This window comes from Zonotrichia albicollis, chromosome 1 (assembly GCF_047830755.1).
Source record: "Zonotrichia albicollis isolate bZonAlb1 chromosome 1, bZonAlb1.hap1, whole genome shotgun sequence".
NCBI classification, from domain to species: domain Eukaryota; kingdom Metazoa; phylum Chordata; class Aves; order Passeriformes; family Passerellidae; genus Zonotrichia; species Zonotrichia albicollis.
The window spans coordinates 110,948,574-110,956,602 of NC_133819.1; the positions used below are offsets into that span (position 1 = coordinate 110,948,574).

The 8,029-nt window shown below is 38.9% G+C and overlaps 1 protein-coding gene across 11 annotated transcripts in view; it reads right to left on the reverse strand.

Moving 5' to 3' along the window:
- Positions 1-1,862: 1,862 nt before the first annotated feature.
- The window catches only part of LOC102062631 (uncharacterized), a 40,393-nt gene continuing 34,226 nt past the window's right edge, over positions 1,863-8,029 (reverse strand). For 9 of the 11 annotated variants that reach the window (XR_012582279.1, XR_012582269.1, XR_012582268.1 and 6 more), the window contains 3 exons: positions 7,951-8,026; positions 5,056-5,229; positions 1,863-3,466 (listed from right to left, as the gene is read on the reverse strand). The gene's annotated coding sequence lies outside the window, so the exon portion shown is untranslated. Of the gene's footprint in view, positions 3,467-5,055; positions 5,230-6,777; positions 6,892-7,950; positions 8,027-8,029 lie in introns of all 11 variants that reach the window. The other 2 variants (XR_012582264.1, XR_012582262.1) reach the window with 1 other exon arrangement.

The following is an 8,029-nucleotide window of genomic DNA, read 5'->3' on the forward strand; positions in this document are numbered from 1 at the left end:
TAAGGCTGGATTCAGAATATCTTTGGCTATTAGTCATGCAATTCACAAAGCAATCACTGCCTGAGCAGTCAGATTAGACAAGAAACTGCATGCTTTGCTTGTAGCTCACATACCTGCACTATAAAGTCAGTTGAAAAGAAGTGATCACACTCCCAGTAGTGACCTGAGAGCTGCTTTGTTAGTGCTGTGGAAGTGCAAATGCTCCCTGAACCACAGCAAAGGCAGCAGATGGAGATTGCTGACCATGTCCTGGAGCAGCATCTACAAATACCTGGTCCTTGCCATATAAAGGCTGCACTGGGACTTCTCCAATCCTTGTCAGGCATACACATTAATAAGATTACAGGCTCTAAGGGCTAGAAGGAAAGGCACAGCTTTCCTTTCTTTCATCTCTCCTTCCTTTCTTCCCAGGAAGAAGGGGAGGTTGAGGGATTAACTCTCCTTACACCATGTTTGAGGGCATTGCAAGGAGCATTCATCCAGCAATGTCGCTACCCCTCCTCTAGCTCCACTGCAGTGACAGACGGACTGAGCAGGCCTGTCTGTCTGTCTCTCATCTGCCCATCCTACTTAGCAGTTTTCAGAAGGAAGAAAACATATCAGAGTGTCAGAGATAAAACAGTTGTCCTTTAAAAAGGACTTTGAACCAAAATGGGAATGTGACGTCTCTTGACAAGAATGGAAAAAAGTTGAAAGCAAAAGTAGGATGGGAGCACCATGCTGCAGGAGTTTATTTGCTTTTGAGCAAAGAAAACATTAAGACTGAGTAAAAATATTGTTCAGGGTTTCAAATCCATTAATGTTTTAATATTATATACTTACAGATGGTGAATTTGCTTGTGTTAGTTTAGTCACACATTCTTAGCTCATTTGGGACCTAAACATGAATTTGGGATCATACATTAAAAATCCATGTAAATATTTATCTAAAAAACTGAATTATCCTGTCATGAATGTTGAGCTTCTCAAGCTTATACCCAGACTTTAACCTTGTTGTTACCTTCTTATCATGTACAAAGAGCTAGCAAGTCAGCTGAGGGAGGAACACCGGAAGAGTAAAGCAGGGCTTCTGACACAGTTTTATGGCTTTGCCCTTTTTGCCCACACAGGCTTCTGCTGTTCCACTTGTTTATCTGAAGCCAAACCTAATGAAAGTGATACCTAACTTTTCACCATCTAAATCAAATTCACCTTTAACAACCAGAAGTATAAGGGTTCGTGCTCCAGCTTTACAGTATATCCAAGCCAAGGTTTTCTGGTTTTTGGTTTGTTGTGGTTGTTCGGGGTTTTTTACTGACCGCTGAAATCAGATTGCTTAAAGCTTCTTCTTTTGAGGCGATGCTGTGATGCCGTTACCCAAATGGTTTTCTAATCAGCAGGCCTGATTTTAGCAGCAGTAATCTAATGGTGCTTGACAGGTTTCAATGTCATGCCACTTAGACGCTTGCATGTGAGTTCACAAGTCTGTTAGTTGGTAAGAGTCTTTACAGATATTGCTTAAAGTTCAGCCTCTGCTTGACATAAAATTAGTCCTGGGTAGCTCCATATTGCTCCTTTCCTCCTAGATTTTTATTTTCTTGTCACTTTCTCCCTTAAATCTAGGATTATAACTGTTCCTTGTCCCAGCACAGAGGTTCTCTTCTTTATCTGTAAGCAGGACAGCTCATGAGATTTCTAATTTATTTTTAGTTAAACAAGATATACTGTAAAAGCAAAATTTCCAAATTAATATTATTAATTTTATTCACTAGGCACTGAAAAATTTGGTCTAGACAGTAAAATATAGAATATATTTCAAATATTATGCCAGAGTTTTATTTATCCACTTTGCTTTACCCACCCTACTCTTCCCCAAAATAACCTTAAATTTTTTTGTATGTACTTCATTGTTTTTTTTTCTATTTGTCTGGCATTTTTTTAAAACTTCTGTGGCCAAAATGTAATTTTTGGCATTATTTAAATGCCAGAAATGTCATCAGATACCGCTATGTTTCACATAACATCGATTATTCAAAAAACTGAAATAAATAATTAAAGATTAACAGAATAATAACTAAAGAAATAATAATTAAAGATTAACAATGTTAAAATATTTGCAATATAAATAATAGATTGTCTCTGGTTGCAGATGGATGTTTCACTAACATTACAGTATCTTCAGTTCTGACAATATTTCATTATTTATCTAGCTGCCAATATGTCACAGGTACTACAAAGAACAGCTTTTCAATAGCTTTAATGAAGTAAGGTATTTTATTAAATAATTCTAGTAGCAGATGGGGATTTCTTCCCATGTGTTTTTTACAAAATTGCTTTTTTTACTTTTTCATATGTTTTAAGGGCAGAGACCAATTACTCTCCAATGCTTCTGAAGTCAAACAAATAGCAGTGTTCCCTTTGCTCCTGAATTGTGAGTGTGGTTCTTTGTCTCCAACCCCACATCCACATAGAAATTTGCAACGGATTATAATCAGATCTTCAAAATGCTGTCCAGACATTGTCACAGCACAGGGAAGTACACCAATTTCATCCTTACCCAAAGCAAGTCAGGCCAATTATCAACTGAGATACATTTATAAATTGGCTGCTCTCCATATAAAATTGGTAGATCAATGTCTTGGATTAACAAGAAGGAAGCTAATTATACGTTGCAAGTGATGTTTTAAACATTATGTTTAAAATACAGTAATATAAAGCATTTATTTTGCACTCACATGACCTTTGCTTAATGTCTGAATTGAACAGGTTTCCTCTCTCTTTTGTATCAGAAGGTTTTATTTTTATTTCTTTATTTAGCAAACTAGGACAAAGCAGACCAACATACAGGCAACCTTATTCTTACATGCAGCATCACAGATACGAGCAACCTGCAGCAAAGCAGCACACAGGTCCTGCAGCAGTGACCTGTCTAACTTTCTTCACTAAGACCATTTTCTCCCTTGAGTAAGCAATGAGTAAGCTTATTGTTTGGTTTCAGTTCCTGGCTCCAAGGATGCTTCCCTTCATACTGAAACATCTTCAAAAAAAGCAGGTCTAAAATCACCATCACAGGCCAAAGGCAGTGAATGTATGGATTCATGATGACTTTGTTAATCCCACCAGGAATACAAGATGTTCACCTTCCATTATATGAACCATAAATTTCTAGGATTATTATTTTCTGTGATATTTGAGTAAAAACTGCAGAAATTTCTTTCTTTTGTTTCTCCAGCACTTCTGCATCCTGCTCAATGCAATGATCCTGGGACTCTCTGTTGCTCTCTCTGGTGAGAGTGAGATAAGATCAAGGCAGAGTCCACTCCCCACAAACCGATACTCTTCCATCAGAAACAAAAGCAAATTCTAGTCTGGACAAATCTTTTATATACAACTGCATCTACTGTTTTTGAGACCCAGGTTGCTACAAAGCCAAGGCCAAGCATCCTTAGATTGTGCTGGAGGGAATGGGAGCAGCTGCATCTGGTTTCTGAAAACCAAGCACAGGAGAAATCAATCAGCAGTAAAATCTAGAAAAGGAAATTAAGGTGATCATCATCCCCATCTTTAAAGGAATCATTTGTGAGATTGGCCACTACGTATTAAACTCACAACCTGAGCAAAGTTCTCTTTGATCTTTACTGCTCCTGGATTGCTGCTGCTTTCTAGAGACTATTTGATGTCTATTGCCCTGCCTTCAGGTCTTCCTTTCTAGGCACTGAAGATAATAAGCTAAGTAAATTCAATGAGAGAAGAAGAATCTACTTAGCCTCTTTTCCTCCAAGAGGTAAAGAAAGAGGTAAAGAAAGTGAGGAAGCCTGAGACCATATCAGTAGTAAGTGAATTTTACCTTTTCAATCAAGTCTTCTTTTTTAGGACATAATAATGAATGGCAGAGGATAGCTTTGGGCTTGAAGATGGATGGGGAGGGCTATATTGTCCAAAGACTTTCTTGACTTTCCAAGATGATACTTGAAGACCTCTGAAGAAATTCTCTGATCAGCACCTCGTGTATTCTCTGGTATCACCCCCCAGATATCACCATGCCAGTGAATGTTCTATTTTACACCAAAAGTCTCTGCCCTGTCATGGCAGAGCTGCAGACTTACACAGAAAACTCAAGGGAATGGTTTGGACATGGGTCTTGGAGAGTTCGTGGGCTGTGCAGTCAGGCCCAGGAGCTGGGAAATACTCCCATGATTGTAATAGTACATTACTATCTAGTACAATCTAGATAGCAAGACTCTTTCAGTGGTGGCATTCATCATTTAGGGGGAGCTGTGGCAGTAACTCATTCAGGCATCCATATCCTGCATGTAAGCCAAGGCACTCCACTGAACTGGGCTTCAGCAGAAGATCAAACTCACTAGCTGTTCATTAAAAATAAAAGGAAAATCATACCCCATAATGGGAGAATAAGAAGGCAGCCAGGAGATGCTAATTGCTTGAAAAAAATAGCAGGTGACTGCCACTCAGGGCTCTTATAAATCCAAATATTTTTCTGTTGCTGTTGAATCCAAAGGTTTGACAGAGATGACAGGAATAATCTCAGAGTGAGCGATTCTGTGATTGCCTTTCTCTGGTCATTCTCATTTCTGCACACTTTTCCTTATATACATTTGCTAGTTTAGATGCAAGGCTGTCTTTCTGATTGTATGCCTAGTTTGCCCCACACATTTTCAGCAACTCAGAAATAACATTTTTGTCATCATGATTATTAGTATCAACAGTCTCTAGAAGCAGTAAGATGAATGAATAGGCTGCAAAAATCATCTATTCTGGGGAAACTGAAAATTGCCTTAGGCATAATCTTCCCAAAATCAAATTTTAACATTCCATTTCATTCCCAGACAGATAGGTTGGTAGTATAATGAGAGAAATTATTTTGGACTGATATATATGCTTAGCAATTTAAAATAATGTTGACAGGAGAAGCCCATAGTGCATAAAAGTTTTCCCAGCCTGCTGTGGTCCTGCTGATATTTAAGTGAGATTCCCAAAATATATCAAAACATAAGTATATGATGAAACAGAAACCCATGTATCATAAGCATTGCAAAGTGTATCTGTGTGCCTTACCTGTCAAACAAGTCCCAGGAGCTTCATCTCCATAAATGTAAAATAAGCTATATCAGAGGTGAGTCCATTGCCACTCATAAATTATCTTCAAGTGCACTAGGTGAGACAGAGTGCTGCCCCTGCTTTGCTGAGATATTTCAGGCAAGTCATTGCATCTTGCTGTGCCTTGGGTTCCTCATATTAAAACAAAAAACATATTAAATCTTACTAACATCATCACACACTGCTTTGATAGAGCACATGGCATTTTCCATTTGCCTTCTCTTTATATTACAGAAACTCTCCTTTGTAGCCTTGCATACAGGTCTGAATATAACACTGATAAAATAATTCAAATCCACATTCCTGGGTGTTTTCCAGAAAGCCAATAGTTCAGGATTTAGGCTGGATTTCTCTTTCAGAATGGAGAGAAACTCTTTCTTTGTTAACTTAAGTATGACAGATTCTCCAGGTAATTGCTGAGTAAACCTACTTCCTTTAATCAAGAGGGTAAAGCTAGAGCAGAAAAGTTTAACTGTTTCTGTTGTTGGGGTTTTTCACTTCCCACACAGGAAGGTTAATTTGAGAGTGCACTATTAGGGTGTGTATTCATTATTATCTCATGTAGATACAAGACTCTTGAGGGGGAAATTGCTCCTTGCTGACCTGGATCAAACACCTCCTCTCCAAACCCCACAACAGGGGCAGGCATGAGTCATTGTGGACTCAGTGCCAGGAGGGGTACAGGACCAAATATTTTCCTGTGAAATGTTCAGAAAGCTGACTGAAATGTGTGTATATGTACCTATTTATCTGAAAGTAGACTGCATCAAATGTGGATGAAGTAGATTTGAAATCAGCTGCAGATTTGGACTTTTGCAATCTTGGAGACTTATTTAAAAAAAAAAAAACTCAAGAACTGTGTTTTAAAAGTAACAAGACCACTGCCATAGAAAAAGGGTGCTTTCAGAAGCAGTCAAATATGTCAGCTAATTCCTGAAAAGGGGAGTCACTAGGACATGGGCTCTTAGCTGGCTCTGTAATATCTGTAGGTGACTGGTTGAATTTTCAGATGCCAAAAAATATATTTGAAAAATCTTTCCATGAAAGAAAAGTTTTAATTAACCACATTATGCACTAATTATATTTTTAATTATGTAACTCTGTTTCCAAAATGATCCATGGACCTTTTCTCTACTGTTTTGTATGATGCTAATAGCAATAAGAGGAAAAAACCATAAAAACTTTCATTTAGAATATAAAGGAGAGAAAAGCATCAAGATTACAAAATGATTGTGAGGTGAATGCCACTAGTACTGTTTTATTAACTCCAATACTCCAAAAGGGTAATGGTCAGCAGATTAGGATTTCTTCTCCAAGCTGCATCAAACTACTGTGCATTTTTCAGTCATTTTCAATTAGACAAAACTATTTTTTAAACATTTTAAATGTGCAAATTATATTTTAAATATTTATTCGGAAGTCCTATTTGAAATTTCATTACAAGTTTTCCCATCGAAGAATTGTTCTTATTTATCTTTTGTCATAAATCCATGTGAACTCTTCATAATGAGATATGGCAAAGAAAGATGCAGTGCAATAGCAGGTAATTTTGTTTTCACTTCTGCTGGGGCTATTATTGTTGTTTGAGGCATTTTACCAGCTTTTGTAGATCAAATTATCTTCTGTTATAATAATAAAATTGACTCAGCAAGAGATATTTTGGTCTGTAATAAAACATGCCTATTTTGCAGTTTCAAGAAATAACTTCTTCTATCCAGTGGTCAAAACAGAATTTCAGCATTGCCAGGAGAGGTTTTGAGTGGTACATACTGCCAGGCTTTCTTGGCTGTCAGTCTGGTATGAAAAAATAAAACATACAAAAATAATGTTTCAAATTCTGCAAACAAAAAAAGAAATCCATACAAACTGAACAACTGAAAAATCTAAAAGTAAAAATGTTTTAAAATTGAGATTTTTTTAATGCATGATTAGACAAAAGTTCTGAAATAAGATACTTGGGTTCATAAAAGAATATGCATATTTTGTACAACAATTAACTTTTTTCTTAAGCCAAAAGCAAATTTGAGATTGTTTAGAATTTCCCAGAAAAAGGAAACTGCAGGTAGAATCCATTTAACATGGCCTGTCCCGGTGTGCCTCCCTGACTCACTGGTGGGCATGCTGAGTTTGGTACCAAGGGCTGAGTGACAACTGGGGGACATGCACGACTGGCTTTGGCAGCCCCAGCCCGTCGCAAGGCAGCAAGGCAGCCGTGCTAAGTGGCAAGGAGACGCGGCGTGCTGCAAAGCTGCTTACCCAGCAGCAGCATGGGACCTCACCCTGGCAGGGCTGAGCAGCCCCAGAGGTGCTGAGCACTCTTTTCCCAGCTCATGCCCAGCCCTGGGAGATGCAGGGCTAAGCAGGCTCAGGAGCACACCGGTGGTATTGCACTTTTGGGGGTGAAGGGTGTACCCCCCTCCCAGTTTCAGTCACAGAGCAGAAGGCCACTCTAACTTCTCCTTGCCCTTTAAGGGGTGGGTCAGGTGTCCCCAAAGACATGAGGAGGCAGCTAACAAACACTGTGCTGCAGAACGGATAGTAAAGTGGAGAACCCTCTGTGATTTCTGTGAATGGCCCACACAACTGCCGTTGCCATTAAAAACGAGGCCAGAAGAGAGCTTTGCAGCACTTTCTCTCTCTCCTCCACTACCTGCTGTTTTGAGCAGCTCCCCAGTTTCTCTAACACTCTCCCTCTCCACTGTGTCAGCGAGAGCACAGCCCATTGGAAGGGAAAGGTATGGCATGAGGAGGCTTTGCAGCTCATGAAGGCAGAAAATCTTCCTCCTCTGCTTCAGATATTCTTGCAGTCTCATGAATAAAGCACTATTTTTTCCCCCAAAATTAATATGATACCTCTTTAGTGGCAGCCCCATTCTGCTCTGAGTTCTTCGTTCTGTGAACAGTGTGCATGGAACTCACTCCTTTGTGCCTG